Source organism: Pistacia vera, unplaced genomic scaffold, assembly GCF_008641045.1.
Source record: "Pistacia vera cultivar Batoury unplaced genomic scaffold, PisVer_v2 Contig343, whole genome shotgun sequence".
In the NCBI taxonomy this organism is placed as follows: domain Eukaryota; kingdom Viridiplantae; phylum Streptophyta; class Magnoliopsida; order Sapindales; family Anacardiaceae; genus Pistacia; species Pistacia vera.
Genome location: NW_022196161.1, coordinates 203128 through 229119, shown reverse-complemented (window position 1 = coordinate 229119; position 25992 = coordinate 203128). Strand labels below are relative to the sequence as shown.

Sequence of the window (25992 nt, the reverse complement as noted above, 5' to 3'; positions counted from 1 at the left end):
GACGAGGATCAATGATCTGCTCTTGTAGTCTCTTTTGCTTGTTTATGTACTTTCCCTTTTATTACAAATAAATAAAGACATTGTTTTTTTTTAATCTTTCATGAGTACTTATAACTTTCATACCCTGTATTACATATGAGATCGCATGCTAACTGTTTACAATTACATTGGAACAAGTCTATGCAAACAGAATTATACATGCAAAAATGATTGCAAAAGAACAGAATTACACCTGTTATTTACATTTGCAAGTAGGGGTGTTCAAAAGAACCGGTTGGAACCGGAACCGACGGGTACCCTGGGTTTGGTTCCGGTTCCTACCCAGAACCAGTCGTCAATGGGTAGGTTCCGGTTCCAAATTTTTGGAACAGTTACTGTGCGGTTCCGATTCCGGTTCCAATAGTTAGGAACCAGAACCAGAACCAGGAACCAGGAACCGAGACTAATATAAAATAAAATTAAAGATTAGGGAAGTTAATATAAACTTTTGTAGAAAAAGTAATGTGAATACATTTATATTTATATTTCATAACATTTAAAGTAGGTTGGTTTGACTTTTGAGAATCCACCTTTACAAAGTAATGGAGTTTGTAATTTTGAATTTATAATTTGTAATTTTATTTTTGTTAACAAGTGCCAGGTGGGGGGGGTATTTGTAAGTTTTTAAAGGTTTTTTTGCCATTTTAAAAACTTTTGGGGGGTCATGTAATTTTACAGGGTACCCAGAACCGGAACCGGAACCGTTGTTACAGGTTCTGGTTCTAGGTACCTAGGAATCGGAACCGTGGGTTCCGGTTCTGGTTCCAAATTTCAAGGAACCGTCGGTTCCAGTTCCAGTTCCGGTTCCGGTTCCTTCAAAAAGTGTAGGGTACCCGGAACCGAACACCCCTATTTGCAAGGACTAAGAAAAGTAAAATCTTTACAAGAAAAAAATGAGTTCGGAATTACTGATAATACGATCGAAGATGTTCAGCATTCCAAGGTCACAGTACTTCGGAACCATTCAGCATTTTGAGATGATAAGTCTCCAGTCTTATCACTTTGGCGATGTGATATGGGCCTTCCCAGTTCAACCCCAAAACTCCTGCACTTTCTCAATCTCATCATGTTCAACAAGTAAAATCAATAAAAATCAGAATAACCACACAATCTGTGCAATAGCATATGAAAGCAAAAACAATCAATTGATTAATCCATGGAAATCCGAATTACATCAAAACCCTAACCCAAAATGGGTTAGTTCATAGCTAAATCAACACAACTAGAAAGAAAAACAATAAACACAACAGTCAATATATTGTAACAAAGAGAAAAGAATTGAGATCTCCCCTGGTTGAAGAATCCACAAGATTAAATCTCAAATCTTCTCACTTCCTCCACAAAAATGTCAAATCTACACTAAAGAAAATGAAAACCAGGTGAGCTAGATGAACCCTCTCAAAATGGCAAAGTTTTCCTTAAATAGTTCACCCAAAAACCTAAAACTTTCCTAAAATAAAACTGTGCGTTTTGGAGAAAACAAAATTTTGCAGACTTCGCCGTGGTGAAAAAGGAATTTTGCCGCGGCGATGAACTGAAGCTGAATCTTGCACTTGGCTTCTTTTGTTGCGACGAACCTTCCTGGAAAATTTTGAATTTACAGAATTGCCCTCCACTTGCTTCTTTGCTTGAATCTTTGATCCTCGATGCTTTCCCATTGGAAAAAGCTTCATAGTGCTTTAACTTTGCTTCAGAACATTCCTAAATTCTGAGATTCGCCGACTTCTGGGTCCAAAAACTCTAATTCGCTCATTATTTGCTCAAAATGTTTGTTTTGGTCTGAAATAAAAAATATATGGAATTAAGTAGCAATTCAGGCATAAACGAGCTAAGTATCCAAAATCTAGCCAAAAAGCCTAAATAGAATAGTATAATCCTTGGATTATAAAATACCCCCAAACTAAAGACATGCTTGTCCCTGAGCATTAGGTACAAAACACGACAACAAGAAAAACGACTAGCAAACAAAAACACAAAACAACAAAATTGAAAATGAAATAAGAACATTAGACTCAACTTCACACAACAAGCTGCCTAGAATTTATACAAGTCTCAAAGGTTGTTGAAAAATTATTACTAGAAAATGTTCAACACTCCAAGAAGTTATAAGTTGCATTGACTATCTTTCTCTATTGGTCCCCCAAGTAGGTGATCCCTACTTCAATCCACATTCCGACTTCCCGAACTATTTTATGCAGAAAAACAAAGTTTATCAAATGGCGGCAGACTCCATAGGCCTAAATATCGAACTACTCTCCACTAATGAGGATTAGACATTATTAAAGATCAAAAGGTCTTTACAGGCTTCTAACGTTAGGCTCGGTTAGTGGGCTTCAAAGAAAAGAAAAGGATAAACAAGACAAGAGAACTCGATTTCCTTTACGCAGACACCAAGACTTAAATCAACTTCAACTTTCTTCCTCAACCACCACTTAAGATGTCAATCATTTTATAACCCTCTAACATGTGCAATTCTCATTTTTGCTACTGCAATGCAGTTCTTGAAATAAATTTTTTTTTTTAAAGCAACCATAATCAATTTGAGGTTAATTACCTCTCTTATTCTTCTTGACCTTTTCACAACCCCCAAACTATTCTTTTAGTACATTCACACAACTCTCCAAGCTCTTTGTGTTTGCATCAGGTTTAGAATTCTCTTAAAGGTTGTGGGCGTGTTTAAGGTGAAAGGTTTTGGGCATTATTGGTTTCACAAGAAAAAAAAAGGCAACGATGGTTTCATAAGGTTCAAATGGGTCACTAGGGATAAAATTTATGGTCGGCTGGAAAGGCTCAAACATTCCAAAAAATTGCCTAAATCACTTCCTCAATAATTTCTATTCCTAGAATTTCACCTCAAGCACTTCTCTACTAGATTCTAGAGTCCACCAACATTATCAAGACTTTACCTAACCACATAAAATGAATGTAAGCATGCTGGAATAATGAAAATGGTGGTTGAACCACTCAACAAACCTCAAGCGAAATTCAGTCAACCCAACATAAACTTGAAGCAATGCTTAACATTTTTCAACAATAAAATCCCAACAATCCTATTCTCTTCATGGACTTATTTAATTCATCATTGGCATAACACAACAAAACATGAAAATAACTAAACATCTAAACAAAAAATAAAAAAATTTCTCAAATTTTTCCTACCCCCAAACTAAAGATGACATTGTCCCTAATGTCACATTATGCACAAATTAGGAATAGAAAAATAGAATTTACAAAGGTACGAGATAGTTCCCTGATTAATCCGTGAAGTTGGAGTTTCGCTCAACAGCATGCACACCCAGTCCTTGGCTTTCTCATCACCATAATCTATAAAACAATTGAAATACTGTAGTGTCTACTATGTTAGAAAATTTCACTGACTAATATGAAAATATTACAATCCTAATCTCACCTTTACAACTACTAGCAAGTTAAAACAAAATTTAAACAATCCAAAACGAAAAGCAAATTAGTTCAATGTTCAAAATAAAAAAAAGATGACAACTAAAATAAAGAAAAATAAACTACAAAACAGGTGCTCAGGTTTCATTCTTTGGCCTCCTCCTCTCCATCGGTGCCGTCATCTTCTGAGTCGAAGCCCATTCATTCCTCTGAATCCTAGTCTTCCCATTGGAAGTTCGAAGTATCAATGTCGAACTTGGTATAGCAGCTCTGTTGCAAATTATATATCATCCTGGCCTGCTCTGCTAGCTAATCTTGATGTCGTTCCCTCCGTTTCATCATATCCATCATCTTCTGCAGCAACTCCATCATTGTGGCTATTGAACTGGATGATGTGGCAGCTGCTGTGGTTCTTCGTCTTTTCGTTCTGGATCTGGGTCCTTCATTGGTTGGATGTTCAATATGCTTGTGAAAGTAGTTGGTGTTGAGGACTGGGGCAGGATGGATAAGTGGTTCATCATCAGCCGCCTCGACCCCTGCCCAAGTGCACAGCTCTGTAATGAGATGTGGGAAAGGGAAGCTCCCTCGACTTGGTTCGGTTGCATGCTGGATACTAGTCAGGATAATGTTTCCCACATCAATGCTCTTTCTTGTGGCAATAGAATAAAGCAACAATGCCTTCTCATAAGTCACTGTACTATAGTGCGTCTCCGGCATCATCCTCGCACACACAAAGTACTGTCACAACCTAGCCATTGATGTCAAATTAGTTCCCTTAATGCTCTTCCTGCCTTTCTTTGAAATCTCCCAAGAGGTATCCGATTTTGCTATAACCTTAAGTATCATCTCATCCTTAAACTGTCTCTTCCTAAATTCCCTATACTCATCACGGTCAATTTGAGGTAAGTTATAAAAATCATTGATGTCCTTTGCATCAAATGGCATATCGGTACCCCTCACAAACACATGACCAGGATCACAATTAGGGAGGGTGGCATAAAACTCTCTCACTATCGGCTCTATGGCCATGTTCACTCATAAACAACCCCCAATTTCTCCCTCGACTCCACTCAATAGCATGGCTCATGGTCAATCTGCGCTCGGCAACAAATCCCTTATCTTTCCTTTGGATTGCTCCTTCATATCGTTGCCGAGCCTTATCATTAACAAATCAGTTGTCAACCTTTTTCCCTTTTCCTTTACCCCGAGACGGTGCTTTGAGCGGCATTTTCCCCAAACTACAAATCTAACTTGATAATTCAACACTAAGCACCCTACTATTAACCACAATCACTCCTGCAAAAACACCAAAGTTTAAAAAAATTACACCTAGACCCCCAAACTACGATTCTTCTAAACTCCACAAAACACTCCCAGATTTGAAAACCCAACCTCTTCAACACCACACAATTCAATATCCACACTTCTTGAATCAAAATCAAAGCACAAATAACACTAAAAATCCACAACTCACTCAAACAATCAAAATCTCAGATTTAAAACTCTAATAATCGAAATTATTAATTAAAAGTTTGGAAAACTCGAAATCTTACCAAACCCAAGATGTATTTGCCACCAATTTAACCATATTCGGCCTAGATCGCAAAATCCCCAAACTCTTAAACCCAAGGGTTTCCAACAAATTTCTTCAAATTTTCATAGAGATCCTTGTTAAAATGAGTTGTTTTGGTGTTTGTGACGGTTAAGGAGTGAGGAAAAGTGATGGGAATTCACTGAAGATGGAAAAGTTAAGCTCTCGGAAGTGTTTGAAGCTTTTCGCAAAAATGAAGAGTCGCGGCTCACTATTTATAAAGAGCAGTTTTTGCCGCGGTGAAGAACAAATTTCGCCGCTGCGAAGTTCTTCATTTAGTTAAAAATTCAACCCAGTCGATGCCGCAGTGAAGAAACATTCTTTGCCATGGTGAAATTTTCCAAAGAGTACTTCGCCTCGGCGAAGAAAGTGCTTTGCCACAGCGAAAGTTCCTTAGTTAAAATTCACTCAAACCTTTCTGTCGCGGCAAAGAAAATTGGGTTGCTGCGGTGAAAAATTCCAGGGAGTTGATGCGTGTTTATTATAACATGCAAAACTAGCAAGTGCACTAGTCGCTCAAGTAATAAAGTGATGGGTAGGATATCGTTCCCACGAGGAATGTTTTGCTATCGATCCAAGTATAGGATCGAACTGCGTATCCACACGAAGACAATCTCAAAAGAACCAAAGGGGATTTGCTAGATCTCTTTGGCTTCAAGATTAAGAAGAAAACAAAATCAATTGAAATGATTTTAGGCCATAGGTGTTACTGCCGTGGGAATTGATTTTAGGCCATAGGTGTACTGCCGTGGGAGAAGCAAAATGGGGCTGCTGTGTGTTTTGGTTTTTACAAAGAAAACCTTAATTAAAAAATCACACACTTTTCCTTTTATATTTAAAAAACAATTTGCCCTAATCCCATGGAATAGGCTGGCTCCAACCCAAAAAACCATGTGCCAAACACTCCCAATTTGATTTATTTTATTTCCATCCTTATCTCAATTAAAATCAATTAATATATATATTTAAAATATATATATTATAATATAACATTTAACAATAATGATATATATTTAAATATGTGCGAACACACATTTAAACGTAATTTCACTTATTAATTTTTCTAACAAATTAAATAAAGGCTACGACCTCAGCAAATTTAATTGCATGTGAATTACCAAAATACCTTTCGCCTTAAAAGACGAAAACGCCCTTCTTTCTTCTTGGATCTTAAATTATCTTCTATGTGTGTGACCGTAGGCTCCTCATCATATCGGCAGTGTATAGTATTGCGATTAACACAATTAAGTCTCACTAATACACAGACCAAGATTGGCCCCTAGCAAGGCATCATGACCACCAGTAGATTCGGATTCAGCAAAGAGTAGCTACCTGTCAACGATATGGTTTACCGTGCAATCAATCCTTTCATACGTTATCTCGACAAGACGAAGGCATAGAAATAGTGTCAACCTCGGTTACTCTCGATTATATTTATTCAGTTTCTGGACCAATGACCCGTATTATAAACTGGATAAAGCAACAACTCAATCCCACTGTGGCCCAGTTTTAGTGTCTTGCCATATACTGAATTGCGCCGCGAGAAACTTTCTCCCATACCCGGGAGTGATGAATCCTCTGTCAATCCAACATAGTCTTGATACACTCCTTGATGCAGCCAATCACCACCGATTGACAGCTGAAAAGAACTGCGTTAGGTAGTGTCAAACTACACAAATCGGTGCACAAGGCGCTCCGGTGATCTCAAGTCTAAGGATCACATGCACCACCATTCGTTAGAGGATTTTTCCATAGACACTGGGGTTACATCCATAGGGATCCTCTGGTGGGTCAGTCCAGTGAACTTGCTGCGGTGTAATCGACCAGTAAGCACCATGTGTTGCACCAGGTTGTCACCAAAACAACCTTGACAAGTGAGATCAGTCACTGCCTTTCGACAGGGTTGTTCAACACTATGATAGCCTTACCGTATTATCTGTGCCCTTACTTTGAATAATACTGGGGCTACGGACGTTTCTAGAATGGCCACCTATGTGCTCATAGGGTTTCACTATCAAGATTTGAAACACTTGATACCCTCGTCACGGTTCTACCATTCTAAGGACTATATACAATACATATTGCAATAATAATGATTTACGCTATATAGTATAAAATGCCTTTTATTGATTAATGAACATTATTACAAAGAGTCATTCCACAATAGGTGATTGGCTCTAGGGCATCTACTTTAACATCATCATAAAATCAAAAACAAAAACTTTTAATCAGTAAATTGCAAAGGGGTTTGGGATTTTAGAAAAATCCTTGATAAGCCGTCTATAAAATCCGCATGGCCCAAGAAACTCAAATTGCCTTAACCTTTGCAAGTGGTGGACGCTTCTCAACACTTATGTTTTTGCTCGATCCTTCTATGTCGTCCTTTGAAATTCTGTGACCGAGCACTATTCCTTCCTGTACCATGAAGTGGAATTTCCCAGTTGAGCACCAAGTTCATCTCCTGAAATCGCTGCAAAACACAATGAAAGATTAGATAAGCAATTGTCAAAAAATGAACCAAAAACAGAGAGTCATCCATGAAGACTTCTATAAACCGCCACACATGTCACCAAGATTGACATCATGCATCTTGAAATGGGCCGGTGCATTGCACAACCGAAGGGCATCTTTCTGTAAGCAAAGTGCACAAGGACAAGTGAATGTCGTCTTCTCTTGATTCTTAAGAGCAATGGCCTTGATTATATCCTGAAAAACCATCCAGGAAACATAGTAAGCATGCCCTGCCAATCTCTCCAACATTTGATCAATGAAGGGAAGTGGGAAATGATTCTTCCTTGTCACTTCATTCAATTTTTGGTAGTCAATGCACACTCTCAACCCGTGACTGTCCTGGTTGGTATCAATTATTGCTTTCATTCTTTATCATTGTGATACCCCATTTCTTTGGAACCACTTGTACCGGGCTCAACCATGGGCTATCAGAAATAAGATAAATATGCCCGCATCTAGAAGTTTCACCACTTCCTTTCTCACCACTTCCTTCATTGAAGGATTCAATCTCCATTGTGGTTGTACCCTAGGCGACCATCTTCCATAAGTATCTTATGCATACAAAACGATGGAGAGATGCCTCTAATATCTGAAATAGTCCATCCAATTGCTGATCTATGTTCCCTTAACACCTGAATCAACCGCTCTCTTCCACTTTACTTAACTTGAATTGATAATCCTTGGGAAGGTTTCTGCTTCACCAAGATACACATATTGAGGTGGGAAGGTAAAGGCTTCAGTTCAAGTTTTGGAGGTTCTTCCTTTTTTTCCTTTCCTTCTCTTTCTCAAAATCAAACTCTTCAAATTCTTGATCTTGGCTCTCATTAATCGGCTAAGTGCTTCCAAAATTCTAGCACACATCATTCTTGCCGGTTATCTACCTTATTGTTTTTTATTAGGCATACATGCTTCTAGAGGTAGTTGAGGGGTGTTTCTTCAATAGCCTCTGCCATAGTTTATCCACCACGTCTACACTAAAGCACGAATCTGATCAGATGGAAATTTCATAGCTTCAAAAAATTGAACGTTACTGTTTCATCTTGGACTCTTAACAGTAACTTTCCTTTTGCATGTCAATGAGGGCTCTTCTGTGGCCAGAAATGGTCGGCCCAAAATGAGAGGCATTTCCTTATCCTCTTCCATGTCAAAAACAAAAGTCCGTCAGAAAGATAACTTTGTCCCCCTCACCAAAACATCTTCAACTATACCCCTGGATGCTTGATGGATCTATCTGCAAGTTGTAAAGTATGGTCGTGGGTTTCATGTAATGACTTCTCCTAGCTAGATACTCGTAATAACAGTACAAAAACCATAAATAATATAAGAAAAGTATATAAAAAGAGTATAAAAGTATGGGCCCCTATTTAATCTTTATACACAAAAATTTACATAATACAAAAAGTCTCAAAATATAGCTTGACAGTTTTGCCCAACCTTTCTGTTGCATGATGATCCAAAGACCGCATTTCACCTATTACCTGCAAAAACAGTAAACAACGGGGTGAGCACTAATGCTTAGTAAGTAAACCCGATAGTTATTTCTTTCCTTTGCTTAAATTCTGAATTTTTCCTTACTACATTTCCCATTCTTCTCTATTCTTTCATTACACTTACTTGTTTTTCTCTCTGTTCTTTCTCTTTTCTTTCTCATTCTAATTTCACACTCTATAATGGGCATGATATTATGCATAAATAAAATGCAAATGCACAATTGTATAAAAGGTGCATTTTTTTTCTGTTTTTCTTTTTCTCAGTTCTATTCTGTTTTTCTTTCTTTCTTTTGTGCTTCTTTCTTTTCTTTTTCTTTTTTGTATTCTTTCTTATTCTTCCTCTTTTCTTTTCTTTCTTTCTTATTCTTCTCTTCTTTATTTTCTCTTTTTTATTATTCTTATTATTTGCCAATCGGACTCGGTTGAGGCATGGATTTGAAACCTTGGCGTGTGAGTGTATTCTTCTTTCTTGGGTACAGCCCTCATCCACATGCACTCTTACGGACTGTACCAATTCTTCTTCTTCTTCTTAGGTGGCATAAAGGCGGCGTGATGTAGGGAAAATTTTTTGTCACTCACGGTGACATCGCAACAACCTTTTCTTCTCTTTATCTTTTTACACTTCTTTAACTAAAATTCAGATTTGGAACTTTAACTTCTCATTTCTTTCTATTTAATCTTGATATCTTTAGTGTTTTTTCATGCTCTTATGAATATGTAGCATGTTGATGGTTTCATGCTTATACTTCTTCTAAATCACAATATTTAAATGCAATATGCAATATGGAATGCAAACATGTATCTCTACCATTACAAACTCACTCAAAATAACAAATACTCATACTCAAACAAACACTTTCTTAACATTTCATCAAACAAATTAGGTGCCAAAAAGTGGGAATTAACCCTCCATATTTAACACCAAATCTGCCCAAAATATACACTCCAAAATTTCCACTCCAATTCTTCCAAATTTCATCCAAACATTCATCAAACATCTAATACATCAACACAACTTCTCTGATAATTGATAATCATCATTCAACACAAAACCATCAACAATCTACATATAACACTATGTATACATGAAAGAAATTCTCTACACCAACATAACTAAATCATAATTGAGGTAGGATTTACTTACCTTATAAAGAGCAATCAACACTTTAAAAACCTTCTTGGATCAACTCTTCCTTTAAATCCTATGAACATAAATCATCAAATTCAACACTTAAAAATTAAAACTCATTCTAGTGCAGGATCTTACCTAAAGAGCTTAGGATAGAAAATCCACCCAAAAGTACCCAAAATCTATGAATTTCTTTGAAGAAAAATTGAAGAGCTTGAGAGAATATGGAGGTGGAAAGGCGTGCATATGGTTGAAGAGTGGCTAGGGTTTCACTCTTCAATTTGATATAACATAAAAATATATATGTAGTTCTCATTTTGCCCTTGCACTTTCTTTAAAATTTCATCTATGTCTCTACATCAATTACCATAATGCCCTCATATTATTTACACTCCCATGAAATTCTACTCTTTTCACCCCCACAATTCCAACTAATTTTGAGTGAAAATGTTTTACCTTAATGCAAGTTAAGGCATTTTTTTCACTTTTCTCAAAATAACTTTAACAAAATCAACTAAGGGGTATAAAAACATAAATTAAATTATGTACCTCCATGTGGGGGTTAAATTTAACTTCACCAATCCCTAATCTCTTGAAAACAGAAAAGGGCATTAGGTTTATGCTTGCACCTAAATCACATAAACTCTATCAAAAGTAATGTCTCCTATAACACAAGGAATAGTAAAACTCCCGGATCTTTGAGTTTCGGGGGCAGTTTCTTATAGAAATGGCACTGCACTCCTCCGTAAGCATCACAGTTTCCTATTTCTAACTTTTTTGTTTATAAAATTTCCTTGAGAAATTTGCGTAGCTCGGCATCTGTGCAAGCATCTGTAAAAGGAATGTTATATGCAGTTTTTTAAATATTTCAATGAATTTGGAAAACTGCTTATCCTGATTCTTCTTTCGGAGTCTCTGAGGGAAGGCACAGGAGGAGTGTGATGTGCCACTCTGGTGGTATTTGGGGAATGGCAATTTCTCTTTCTTTTGTCTTTGCCTTCTTCCCGCTTTATTATTTTTCCCTAGAACTAGTTGGTTTCTCCTCAACAATTATTCTTCATCCACATCCTCACGAACTCTTTTTTCTTAATGTGTCTTTTCCCTGATTGTTCTACCTATTCCAAGACTGTCCCACTCTGTAGTGTTATTGCATTTGCTTGTTCACGTGGGTTTGTCACGTGTTACTTGGTAGGGAACCCTGTGGTCTCCATTGAGTTTATCGGCCAATTGACCCACCTGTACCTCCAAGTCTGAATGGACGCCCCTTGGGTTCTGAAATTTGTCCTGTCTCATTCATGAAACTGTGGTCTCTTGCATAAACTTTCTAAACATATCCTCCAGTTTTGTCAATCTTTGCTCTTCCTGGTTGATTGTTCACCCCGCTTGGTGTTGGCATCGTTCTCTGGTTCCATGATTATTCTGCTGATCTATTGATTCGATTGCCCCAAGATAGGTTCGAATGATTCCTCCAACCAGGATTATATGTGTTAGAGTATGGATTGTTCCGTTGTCCTGCTTTCCTGCCAAGTAGTAACCTGTTTTGATGATGAAGACGTTGAAGCAAACGTGTTCCCATTGGCATTCACTGCTCATATGACTACCTGCCCAAATTCACAAGTAAGTTGAGGTGCTGAATAGAATTACTGCATATCCCAATTTTTCGGAAGTGCTGTAAGTTGGACTGAATAGCCGTGTATGCATCAACTTCATGAAGACCCATAGATTTCTTCGATTGCATTCTCTCATTCAGTCTTTGATAGTTGTTACTTGCCAAAACCAAGCAACTCATGAGCTTTTCCGGTGTATTATTTTGCAATGCTCCTCCGACGCTGCATCCACCATGATTTGCACATTAACCATCAATCCATTGTAAAACGTTTGGACTTGATCAAACAGGCAGCCCATGTGTGTGGACACCCCTCAATAGTTCCTTGTATCTTTCCAAGCCTCATATAATGATTCCGACTTCTATAGAAAAGAGTGTGATATCATTTCTCATCTTCGCAAATTTTGCTAGAGGAAAGAATTTGGTCAGGAACTTCTGTGCTAATTCATTCCAGGTAGTGATTGTCCTGGTGGTAGTGCCATTAACCATCCTTTGCATTGTCCCTTAATGAAAAAAGGAAACCATCTCCACCTAATGGCATCATCTGACACTTGTTGGATTTGAAGGTATCGCAAATCTCCAAAAAATTTGCAAGGTGTAGATTGTGATGCTTCCTTCAAATCCCCTTTAAACTGTACGACTTTGGATCATCTGGATAATTGCTGGCTTTATTTCAAAGTTGTGGCTTGTACTGTGGTTAACAATACTGACCCACTGCCATTAAACGAGGGAACTGAGATTCCCTTAATGTTCTATTCTTGCCATCTCAACAGCTATAGCCTCTTGTTCTCTTCTTTCTCGTTAGTCTTCTTGTGGTTTTTCAATCTCGGATCTACAGGAACCACTAGCTGACGTCTTGCTTTCGCATAAACTACACAGAACAAAAGAAAACATAAGATCCTAACTAACCGAAAAGAAACAAAAATAAACTAATAACAGTTAAAACAATTAAAACTCCAATCTAGCTAATCAAGAAAATTCAATGTTACAAAAATCAATCCTGGAACGGCGCCAAAAAACATTGAGGCATGTATACAGGCTATACCCGAGTACCCGAGAGAGAGATTATATACTCACATGGCCAAGGGTTCCGAATCCATGCATAACCGAGTCCGATCGGCTAGAATGAATAGAGGTCACGTAGAGTGGGAGTGAGTCCCGGCCGTGCCCCCGGTAAGATGGGGTCGTGATTTATGAAAGAATTATGAGAAAAGAGTTTCTAAGAGAAAGAGAAAGAGAAAAAGGAAAGACGTACCCAAAGAGAAATTGAACGAGGAGTTGTAAGGAAAGAATTAGAGAGAGAGTTACGGGGCTAGCATGAGTAGAGGATTTACTTACTGAGCATTGTTTTAGTGCTCACCCCATTGTTTTCCTATGTTTTGCAGGACCTAGGTGAGGACACTGTCGGATGGATGTCGGCATTCGAGAAGGAGTGGCTACACTGTCCCTTATGTTGTTGATGACTTTTGTTTATGTTATGCATTTTGTGTAAAAATGTATATGTTTGTAAAGAATATGTATATATGTTTAATAAAATAAAATTTTGGGCCCAATTTCTTTATTTTATTTTATATGTATTTCATTATAATCTTTTGAGTAGTAGTGGCTATTACAATTGACCTTAAATGTGCCCTTTTCTTCATGTGACACCTCCACCGCCTCGAACGGGTAAACTCTTGTAACTATGAAGGGTCTGGACCATCTAGACTTAAGTTTTCCAAGGAAGAGCCTAAGTCTAGAATTGTACAACAATACTTTCTGACCCACTTCAAAGTTCTTCTTCCTTATATGCTTGTCATGCCACCTTTTTGTCTTTTCTTTGTAAATCCGAGCATTCTCATACGCTTCGTGACGGAACTCATCAAGTTCATTCAAAGTCAGCATCCTTTCCTCCCCAACAGCTCATAAGTCCATGTTTAGCTGTTTGACTGCCCAGTATGCCTTATGCTCGAGTTCTACCGGCAAGTGACATGCCTTCCCATAGACCATCCTAAATGGAGACATACCAATTGGAGTCTTAAATGCAGTGCAGTAGGCTCATAATGCATCATCCAATTTCCGTGACCAATCCTTCCTAGATGCATTCACTGTCTTCTCTAAAATTCCCTTAAGTTCTCTATTTGATAGTTCCACTTGCCCGCTAGTCTGTGGATGGTATGGTGTCGCAACTCTATGTTTCACTCCATATTTTCCCAACAGTGCATCTAATTGCCTATTGCAAAAATGCGATCCTCCATCACTGATGATTGCCCGTGGTACCCCAAATCTTGAGAAAATGTTTTTTCTCACAAAATTAACCACCTCCCTGGCATCATTGGATGGCAACGCAATTGCTTCCACCCATTTCGATACGTAATCCACCGCTACCAAAATGTACATGTTCCTATAAGAATTTGAGAAAGGACCCATGAAGTCAATTCTCCACACATCAAACATCTCAACAACTAAGATATTGTTCAGCGGCATCTCATCTTTCTTCGAAATATTTCCACTCCGTTGACATTGGTCACATTCCTGAACCATCCGGAAGGCATCTTTGAATAGGGTTGGCCAATAAAACCCAGATTGAAGGACCTTGGCCGCTGTCCTAGTTCGTCCAAAATGACCACCCACTTCTCTCTTATGGCAATGTCGTAGAATACTCTCCATCTCCTCTTCTGGTACACACCTACGTATCATCTGATCAGCACAATGTTTGTACAGAAATGGTTTTTCCCAGAAATAATACTTCAAGTCAGAGAAAAACTTCCTCTTCTGCTGAAAGGTCATGCCATTCGGGAGCACTCTCGATGACAAGTAGTTTGCAAAATCTACATACCACGGTGCTTCTTCCACTCTCATCAATTTCTCACCTGGGAAAGTTTCTTTGATTTGGGGTTCCTCTTCACTTCCCTAACTTGGTCGTTCAATCCTTGACAAATGATCTGCCACTATATTTTCCGACCACTTTTTATCTCAGATTTCCAACTCAAACTCTTGTAGTGGTAGGATCCATCTTATCAGTTGTTGTTTTGCTTCTTGCTTAGCCAATAGATGCTTGAGTGCCGAATGATCCATGTAGACTATCACCTTAGCACCTAGCAAGTAAGAACGAAATTTTTCAAATACAAAAACCACAGCTAATACCTCTCTTTCAGTAGTGGCGTAATTCAATTGTGCATCGGTAAGTGTCTTGCTAGCATACTGAATTACATGCAACACTTTGTTTTTCCTCTGTCCTAATACTACTCCTAGTGCACAATTACTAGCATCACACATCAATTCAAATGGTAGTCCCCAATCGGAAACTGCAATAATAGATACAGACATTAATAATTTTTTAAGAGTTTGAAAGGCATGCATGCATTCATCTGTTAGTAAACGGTCCCGTATACGCAGCGGAAACAAAAAAATTATAATATAACAGGATCGTTTACATGAGCCAAGATCAAGGGTATGATTTTACAATTTTTATTAAATAAAATCTGCATGAATATTCAACATGAGTTTAAAGAAAACAAACGCACGTTGGAGGCTCCTCCAAATTTGTTGACGAATGTTTTGCTATCGATCCAAGTATAGGATCGAACCTGCGTAGTCCACACGAAGACAATCTCAAAAGAACCAAAGAGGGATTTGCTAGATCCTCTTTGGCTTCAAGATTAAGAAGAAAACAAAATCAATTGAATTGATTTTAGGCCATAGGTGTTACTGCCGTGGGAGAAGCAAAATGGGGCTGCTGTGTGTTTTGGTTTTTACAAAGAAAAATCCTTAATTAAAAAATCACACACTTTTCCTTTTTATATTTAAAAAACAATTTGCCCTAATCCCATACGGAATAGGCTTGGGCTCCAACCCAAACGCCCCATGTTGCCAAACACTCCCAATTTGATTTATTTTAATTTCCATCATTATCTCAATTAAAATCAATTAATATATATATAAATATATATATATTAACATTTAACAATAATGATAATATATTTAAATATGTGCGAACACACATTTAAACGTAATTTCACTTATTTAATTTTTCTAACAAATTAAATAAAGGCTACGACCTCAGCAAATTTAATTGCACTGTGAAATTACCAAAATACCCTTTCGCCTTAAAAGACGAAAACGCCCTTCTTTCTTCTTGCATCTTAAATTGTCTTCTATGTGTGTGACCCTTAGGCTCCTCATCATATCGGCAGTGTATAGTATTGCGATTAACACCAATTAATCGTCTCACTAATACACAGACCAAGATTGGCCCCTAGCAAGGCATCATGGCCACCCGATAGATTCGGATTCAGCAAAGTAGCTACCTGTCAACGATATGGTTACCGTGCAATTCGATCCTTTCATCATACGTTATCTCGACGAGACGAAGGCATAGAAATAGTGTCAACCTTCGGTTACTCTCGATATTATTTATTCAGTTTCTGGACCAATGACCCGTATTATAAACTGGATAGAGCAACAACTCAATCCCACTGTGGCCACAGTTTTAGTGTCATTGCCATATACTGAATTGCGCCGTGAGATAACTTTCTCCCGTACCCGGGAGTGATAAATCCTCTGTCAATCCACCATAGTCTTGATACACTCCTTGATGCAGCCAATCACCACCGTATTGACAGCTCTGAAAAGAACTGCGTTAGGCTAGTGTCAAACTACACCAATCGGTGCACAAGGCGCTCCGGTGATCTCAAGTCTAAGGATCACATGCACCACCATTCGTTAGAGGATTTGTTCCATAGACACTGGGGTTACCATCCATATGGAATCCTCTGGTGGGTCAGTCCAGTGAACTTGCTGTGGTGTAATCGCCTACAACAAACACCCATGTGTTGCACCAGGTTGTCACCAAACAACCTTGACAAGTGAGATCAGTCACTGCCTTTCGACAGGGTCGTTCAACACTATGATAGCCTTACCGTATTATCTGTGCCCTTAGTTCAGAATAATACTGGGGCTACGGACGTTTCTAGAATGGCCACCATATGTGCTCATAGGGTTCTCACTATCAAGATTTGAAACACTTGATACCCTCGTCACGGTTCTACCATTCTAAGGACATATATCAATACATATTGCAATAATAATGATTTACGCTATATAGTATAAAATGCCTTTTATTGATTAATGAACATTATTACAAAGAGTCAATTCCACAATAGTTGATTGGCTCTAGGGCATCTACTTTAACATCATCATCAAAATCAAAAACAACATTTTTAATCAGTAAATTGCAAAGGGGTTTGGAGATTTTAGAAAAATCCTTGATAAGCCGTCTATAAAATCCCGCATGGCCCAAGAAACTCCAAATTGCCTTAACATTTGCAAGTGGTGGCAGCTTCTCAATCACTTATGTTTTTGCTCGATCCACTTCTATGTCGTCCTTTGAAATTCTGTGACCGAGCACTATTCCTTCCTGTACCATGAAGTGGAATTTCTCCCAGTTGAGCACCAAGTTCATCTCCTGAAATCGCTGCAAAACAAATGAAAGATTAGATAAGCAATTGTCAAAAGATGAACCAAAAACAGAGAAGTCATCCATGAAGACTTCTATAAACCGCTCCACCATGTCACCAAAGATTGACATCATGCATCTCTGAAATGTGGCCGGTGCATTGCACAACCCGAAGGGCATCTTTCTGTAAGCAAATGTGCCACAAGGACAAGTGAATGTCGTCTTCTCTTGATCTTCAAGAGCAATGGCAATCTGATTATATCCTGAAAAACCATCCAGGAAACAATAGTAAGCATGCCCTGCCAATCTCTCCAACATTTGATCAATGAAGGGAAGTGGGAAATGATCCTTCCTTGTCACTTCATTCAATTTTTGGTAGTCAATGCACACTCTCCAACCCGTGACTGTCCTGGTTGGTATCAATTCATTGCTTTCATTCTTTATCATTGTGATACCCCATTTCTTTGGAACCACTTGTACCGGGCTCACCCATGGACTATCAGAAATAAGATAAATTATGCCCGCATCTAGAAGTTTCACCACTTCCTTTCTCACCACTTCCTTCATTGAAGGATTCAATCTCCATTGTGGTTGTACCCTAGGCTTGACATCATCTTCCATAAGTATCTTATGCATACAAAACGATGGAGAGATGCCTCTAATATCTGAAATAGTCCATCCAATTGCTGATCTATGTTCCCTTAACACCTGAATCAACCGCTCTTCTTCCACTTTACTTAACCTTGAATTGATAATCATTGGGAAGGTTTCTGCTTCACCAAGATACACATATTTGAGGTGGGAAGGTAAAGGCTTCAGTTCAAGTTTTGGAGGTTCTTCCTTTTTTTCCTTTTCCTTCTCTTTCTCAAAATCAAACTCTTCAAATTCTTGATCTTGGCTCTCATTAATCGGCTCAAGTGCTTCCAAAATTCTAGCACACTCATTCTTCGCCGGTTCATCTACCTCTATTGTTTTTTATTAGGCAATACATGCTTCTAGAGGTAGTTGAGGGGTGTTCTCTTCAATAGCCTCTGCCACTAGTTTATCCACCACGTCTACACTAAAGCACGAATCTGACTCAGATGGAAATTTCATAGCTTCAAAAACATTGAACGTTACTGTTTCATCTTGGACTCTTAACAGTAACTTTCCTTCTTGCATGTCAATGAGGGCTCTTCCTGTGGCCAGAAATGGTCGGCCCAAAATGAGAGGCATTTCCTTATCCTCTTCCATGTCCAACACAACAAAGTCCGTCAGAAAGATAACTTTGTCCACCTTCACCAAAACATCTTCAACTATACCCCTTGGATGCTTGATGGATCTATCTGCAAGTTGTAAAGATATGGTCGTGGGTTTCATGTAATGACTCTCTTCCTAGCTAGTATACTCGTAAAATAACAGTAAAAACTCATTAAATACATATAAGAAAAGTATATAAACGAGTATAAAAGTATGGGCCCATATTTAATTTTCTTTATACACAAAACTTTACATAATACAAATAAGTCTCAAAATATTAGCTTGACAGTTTTGCCCAACCCTTTCTGTTGCATGATGATCCAAATGACCGCATTTCACCTATTACCTGCAAAAACATTGTAAACAACGGGGTGAGCACTAATTGCTTAGTAAGTAAACCCGCTATGTTATCCTTCTCTTTCCTTTGCTTAAATTCTGAATTTCTTTCCTTACTTCACATTTCCCCATTCTTCTCTATTCTTTCATTACACTTACTTTGTTTTTCTCTCTGTTCTTTCTCTTTTCTTTCTCCATTCTAATTTCTCACTACTCATATAATGGGCATGATATTATGCATAAATAAAATGCAAATGCACAATTGTATAAAAGGTGCATTTTCTTTTCTGTTTTTCTTTCTTCTCAGTTCCTATTCTGTTTTTCTTTCTTTCTTTTCTGTGCTTCTTTCTTTCTCTTCTTTCTTTTCTTTATATTCTTTCTTATTCTTTCTCATTCTTTTCTTTTCTTTTCTTTCTTATTCTTTTCTCTTCTTTCTTATTCTTTTCTTTTCTTATTCTTATTCTTATTATTTTGCCAATCGGACTCGGTTGAGGCATGGATTTGAAACCTTGGCCGTGTGAGTGTATTCTTCTTTCTTGGGTACAGCCCTCATCCACATGCACTCTTACGGACTGTACCAATTCTTCTTTCTTCTTCTTAGGCTGCTCACTAAAGGCGGCGTGCATGTAGGGAAAATTCTTTTTGTCACTCACGGTTGACCATCGCAACAACCTTTTCTTCTCTTTATCTTTTTACACTTCTTTAACTAAAATTCAGATTTGGAACTTTTTAACATTCTCATTTCTTTCTATTTAATCTTTGATATTCTTTAGTGTTTTTTCATGCTCTTATGAATATGTATGCATGTTGATGGTTTCATGCTTATACTTCTTTCTAAATTCACATATTTAAATGCAATTATGCAATATGGAATGCAAACATGTCATTCTCTACCATTTACAAACTCATCTCAATATAACAAATACTCATACTCAAACAAACACTTCTCTTTAACATTTCATCAAACAACTTAGGTGCCAAAAAGTGGGAATTAAACCCTCCATATTCAACACCAAATCTGCCCAAAATATACACTCCAAAATTTCCACTCCAATTCTTCCAAATTTCATCCAAACATTCATCAAACATCTAATACATCAACACAACTTCTCATGGATAATTAATAATCATCATTCAACACCAAATCCATCAACAATTCTACATATAACACATATGTATACATGAAAGAAATTCTCTACACAACATAACTTAAATCATACTTGAGGTAGGATTTACTTACCTTATACAAGAGCAATCCAACACTTTAAAAACCTTCTTGGATCCAACTCCCTTCCTCTTAAATCCTATGAACATAAATCATCAAAATTCAACACTTTAAAAATTAAAACTCACTTCTTAGTGCAAGGATCTTACCTAAAGATGCTTAGGATAGAAAATCCACCCAAAAGTACCCAAAATCTATGAATTTTCTTTGAAGAAAAATTGAAGAGCTTGAGAGAATATGGAGGTGAAAATGGCGTGCATATGGTTGAAGAGTGGCTAGGGTTTCACTCTTCAATTTGATATAACATAAAAATATATATGTAGTTTCTCATTTTGCCCTTGCACTTTCTTTAAAATTTCATCTATGTCTCTTACTCAATTACCATAATGCCCTCATATTTATTACACTCTCCATGAAATTCTATCTCTTTTCACTCCCCACAATTCCAACTAATTTTGAGTGAAAATACTGTTTTACCTTTAATGCAAGTTTAAGGCATTTTCTTCACATTTTCTCAAAATAACTTTAACAAAAATCAACTAAGGGGTATAAAAACATAAATTAAATTATGTACCTCCATGTGGGTGTTAAATTTAACTTCACCAATCCCTAATCTCTTGAAAACAGAAAAGGGCATTAGGTTTATGCTTGCACCTAAATCACATAAAACTCTATCAAAAGTAATGTCTCCTATAACACAAGGAATAGTAAAACTCCCTGGATCTTTGAGTTTCGGGGGCAGTTTCTTCTATAGAATGGCACTGCACTCCTCCGTAAGCATCACAGTTTCCTCATTTTCTAACTTCCTTTTGTTTGATAAAATTTCCTTGAGAAATTTTGCGTAGCTCGGCATCTGTTGCAATGCATCTGTAAAAGGAATGTTAATATGCAGTTTTTTTAAATATTTCAATGAATTTGGAAAACTGCTTATCCTGATTCTTCTTTCGGAGTCTCTGAGGAAAAGGCACAGGAGGAGTGTGATGTGCCAACTCTGGTGGTATTTGGGGAATGGCAATTTCTCTTTCTTTTGTCTTTGCCTCTCTTCCCGCTTTTATTCATTTTCCCTAGAACTAGTTGGTTTCTCCTCAACAATTATTTCTTCATCAACATCCTCATCGAAATCTTCCTTTTCTTTTAATGTGCTTCCTTCTTTCCCTGATTGTTCTACCTATTCCAAGACTGTCCCACTCTGTAGTGTTATTGCATTTGCTTGTTCACGTGGGTTTGTCACTGTGTTACTTGGTAGGGAACCCTGTGGTCTCTCATTGAGTTTATCGGCCAATTGACCCACCTGTACCTCCAAGTTCTGAATGGACGCCCCTTGGTTTCTGAAATTTGTCCTTGTCTCATTCATGAAACCTGTGGTCTCTTGCATAAACTTTCTAAACATATCCTCCAGTTTTGTCAATCTTTGCTCTCCTGGTTGATTGTTCACCCCCGCTTGGTTGTTTGGCATCGTTCTCTGGTTCCATTGATTATTCTGCTGATTCTATTGATTCTGATTGCCCCAAGATAGGTTCGAATGATTCCTCCAACCAGGATTATATGTGTTAGAGTATGGATTGTTCCGTTGCCTCTGATTTCCTGCCAAGTAGTTAACCTGTTCTGATGATGAAGACGTTGAAGCAAACGTGTTCCCCACTTGGCATTCACTGCTCATATGACTACCTGCACAAAATTCACAAGTAAGTTGAGGTGCTTGAATAGAATTTACCTGCATACTTCCCAATTATTTCGGAAGTGCTGTAAGTTGGACTGAAATAGCCGTGTATGCATCAACTTCATGAAGACCCATAGATTTCTTCGATTGCATTCTCTCATTCAGTCTTTGATAGTTGTTACTTGCCAAAACCTCAAGCAACTCATGAGCTTCTTCCGGTGTATTATTTTGCAATGCTCCTCCCGACGCTGCATCCACCATGATTTGCACATTAACCATCAATCCATTGTAAAACGTTTGGACTTGCATCCAAACAGGCAGCCCATGGTGTGGACACCTCCTCAATAGTTCCTTGTATCTTTCCCAAGCCTCATATAATGATTCCGACTCTTCCTATAGAAAAGATGTGATATCATTTCTCATCTTCGCAAATTTTGCTAGAGGAAAGAATTTGGTCAGGAACTTCTGTGCTAATTCATTCCAGGTAGTGATTGTCCCTGGTGGTAGTGCCATTAACCATCCCTTTGCATTGTCCCTTAATGAAAAAGGAAACAATCTCAACCTAATGGCATCATCTGACACTCTGTTGGATTTGAAGGTATCGCAAATCTCCAAAAAATTTGCAAGGTGTAGATTTGGATCTTCCTTCAAATCCCCTTTAAACTGTACTGACTGTTGGATCATCTGGATAATTGCTGGCTTTATTTCAAAGTTGTTGGCTTGTACTGCTGGTCTAACAATACTTGACCCACTGCCATTAACCGAGGGAACTGAGAATTCCCTTAATGTTCTATTCTCTGCCATCTCAACAGCTATAGCCTCTTGTTCTCTTCTTTCTCTGTTAAGTCTTCTTGTGGTTCTTTCAATCTCTGGATCTACAGGAACCACTAGCTGACGTCTTGCTCTTCGCATAAACTACACAGAACAAAAGAAAACATAAGATCACTAACTAACCGAAAAGAACAACAAAAATTAACTAATAACAGTTAAAACAAATTAAAACTCCAATCTAGCTAACTCAAGAAAATTCAATGTTACACAAAAATCAATCCCTGGCAACGGCGCCAAAAACTTGATGCATTGTTACTACAACATGCAAAAATAGCAAGTGCACTAGTCCCACAAAGTAATAAAGTGATGAGTGAGTATCGTTCCCACGAGGATTGATTGCTAAGCATTGATTTTCCTATTTGTCCTCAAGTTGGAGAAACCAAAAGTGTTTGGATTTATGGGAAAATATAAATCTAACTGAAAACAAAATCTACTATGTAATTCAAGAACTAATTAATGAAAGCAAAATTTAAAGCAAGAGTAATATCAAATAAAGCAAACAGTTAGGGTTTTGACTTTATTAGGATCCTATGGATTGATTCTACAAATTATGCTACTTTTACACTCACATGCACGGATTGTAAATCGAATTACTAAGTTGTAAAACATACCTTTTCAGGCTATGAATTCCTACTTTTCCCCATCAATCTTCACTTTTCCCCATCAATCTTCTGCACCCAACAAATTGAAGATTAACCAATCCAAGTTCATTAAGCTAATGGAATCCTAGATTGATTTCATTGTTTCTCAAATCTATCTCTAGCATTCAAAATAACAATGGTGATTACCCAAGAAGCTCAACATGATTCATTTCTCAATCTCATCATGTTCAACAAGTAAAATCAATAAAAATTAGAATAATCACACAATCTATGCAATAGAGTATAAAGGAAGCAATAATCAATTAATTAATCCATAGAAATCCGAATTACATCAAAACCCTAACCCAAAATGGGTTAGTTCATAACTAAATTAACACAAATAGCCAGAAAAACAGTAAACACAGCAGTCAACATATTGAAATAAAGAGAAAAGAGTAGAGATCTCCCCTAGTTGAAGAATCCACAAGATTAAAGCTCAAATCTTCTCTCCAAATGTAAACACTACTCTAAACAAAACGAAAACCAGACGAACATAGACCAACCTATATGAAAATGGCAAGGTTTCTCTTATATAGTTTGCCCAAAAACCTAAAACCTTTCTTAAAATAAAAGTGTGCGTTTTGGAGAAAACAAAATTTCACAGACTTTGCCGCGGCGACGAACTAAAGTGAATCTCGTGTTAGCTTCTTTCGCCATGGCGAAGAATAAACTTCGCTATAGCAAACCTTCTTGGAAAATTCTGGATTTACATAATTGACCTCCGCTTGCTTCCTTGCTTGAATCTTAGATCTTCGATGCTTTCCGATGGGAACAAGCTTCATAGTGCTTCAACTCTACTTCAGAACTTTCCTAAATTCTGAGATTCACTTGGTTTTGGGTCTAGAAACTCCAATCTGCTCATTATTCGCTCAAAATACACATTTTGGCCTGAAATAGAAAATATGTGAAATTAAGTAGTAATTCAGGCATAAACGAACTAAGAAGTATCCAAAATCTGGTTAAAAAGTCTAAATAAAATAGTATAATCCTCGGATTGTCAAATCATCCTCAAACAGATGGTCAGACAGAGAGAACAAATCAAATACTTGAGGATATGTTGAGGGCTTGTTGCATGGATTACAGGATGTCCTGGCATGAGATGTTACCGTTGGTGGAGTTTGCTTATAATAATAGCTATCAGTCTACAATTAAAATGGCTCCTTATGAGGCCTTGTATGGTAGACGTTGTAGATCTCTAATACATTGGGATGAGATAGGCGAGAAAGATGAGTTGAATACAACGCTTGGACCAAAACTAACTCAGAAAATGATATAAGATGTCAAGTTAATTAGAAGTAGAATGAAACAAGCCCAAGACAGGCAGAAAAGCTATGCAGACTTGAAGAGAAAAGATGTTGAATTCGAAGTGGGTGATAAAGTGTTTCTAAGAGTTGCCCCCTACAAACGGGTGATGCGTTTCGGTTGCAAGGGAAAGTTAGGACCGAGATACATTGGTCCATTTGAGGTATTACAGCAAGTGGGAAAGGTAGCCTATAGGTTGGCTTTACCACCTAGCATGGACAGAGTACACAATGTATTTCATGTCTCAATGCTTCAGAAATATGTAAGTGATCCCTCCAATATATTAAGTGTAGAGGATGTGGACTTAGAAGAAAAACTTGTGTATGAGGAGCATCTAGTTCAGATATTGGACAGAAAGATTAAAGAGCCCCGAACCAAGAGTATCCCTTTAGTGAAAGTCCTCTGGAGAAATCATAAAGTTAAAGAAGCTACATGGGAGGTGGAGCAAGATATGCAGAACCGTTACCCAGAGTTGTTTGTTTGAATTTCAGGGACAAAATTCTTATAAGAGAGGGAGAATTGTAATACCCACATGGAGGTACGTAATTTAATTGACGCTCTTATACCTTTAGTTGATTTTTGCTAAAGTTATTTTAAGAAAATGTGAAGAAAATGCCTTAAACTTGCATTAAAGGTAAAATGGTCTTTTCACTCAAAATTAGTTGAAAAAGTGGGGAGTGAAAAGAGATAGAATTTCACGGAGAATGCGATAAAATGAGGGCATTATGGTAATTGATTAAGGGACATAGATGGAATTTTAAAGAAAGTGCAAGGACAAAATGGGAAACTAATATATAATTTAATGTTATATCAAGGATTGAAGAGTGAAACCCTAGCCACTCTTAAACCCATTTTCACGCCACTTCTCCTCCAAATCCTCTCAATTTCTTCACTTCTTTTTCAAAAGAAATTCATAGATCTGGTATTCTTGAGTGGATTTTCAATGTCAAGCCTTTATAGGTAAGATCCTTCCACTAAGAAGTGATTTTTTATTTTTAAAGTGTTGATTTTGATGGTTTATGCTCATAGGATTTAAGAGGAAGATGGTTTGAGCAAAGAAGATTCTTAAAGGGTTGAATTTGCTCATATCAAAGGTAAGTAAATCCTACCCTAAGTATGATTTAAGTTATGTTGTGTAGAGAATTTTATTTATGCGTATATATGTGTTATATGTAGAATTGTTGATGGATTTGGTGTTGAATAATAATTAGAACCTATCCATGAGAAGTTGGGTTGGTGTATGTGATACTTGATGACTGTTTGGTTGAGATTTGGAAGAGTTGAAGTGAAAATTTTGAACTGTGCATTTTGGGCAGATTTGGCGGTAATTATGGGGGAGTTTATTCCAAATTTTTGGTGGCCTAAAATAGAGATGGAAGTGTAGCCAAATTAGTGTTGATTTGTGCACACGAGTTGTTTGATGAAATGCCAAAGAGAAGTGCATGTATGAGTATGATTATGTATTACTTTGGGATGAGTTTGTAGATGGCAGAGAATGACATGTTTGCATTCCATAATTCATAATTGCATTTAAACATGTGAATTTAGAAAGAAAT

General features: G+C 37.5%; 1 non-coding gene across 1 annotated transcript; it reads left to right on the top strand.

Moving 5' to 3' along the window:
• Nucleotides 1-21981: 21981 nt before the first annotated feature.
• Nucleotides 21982-22088, top strand: LOC116138761. Its single transcript, XR_004129341.1, has one exon. It is a non-coding gene; the product is annotated as a small nucleolar RNA R71 (small nucleolar RNA).
• Nucleotides 22089-25992: the final 3904 nt, after the last annotated feature.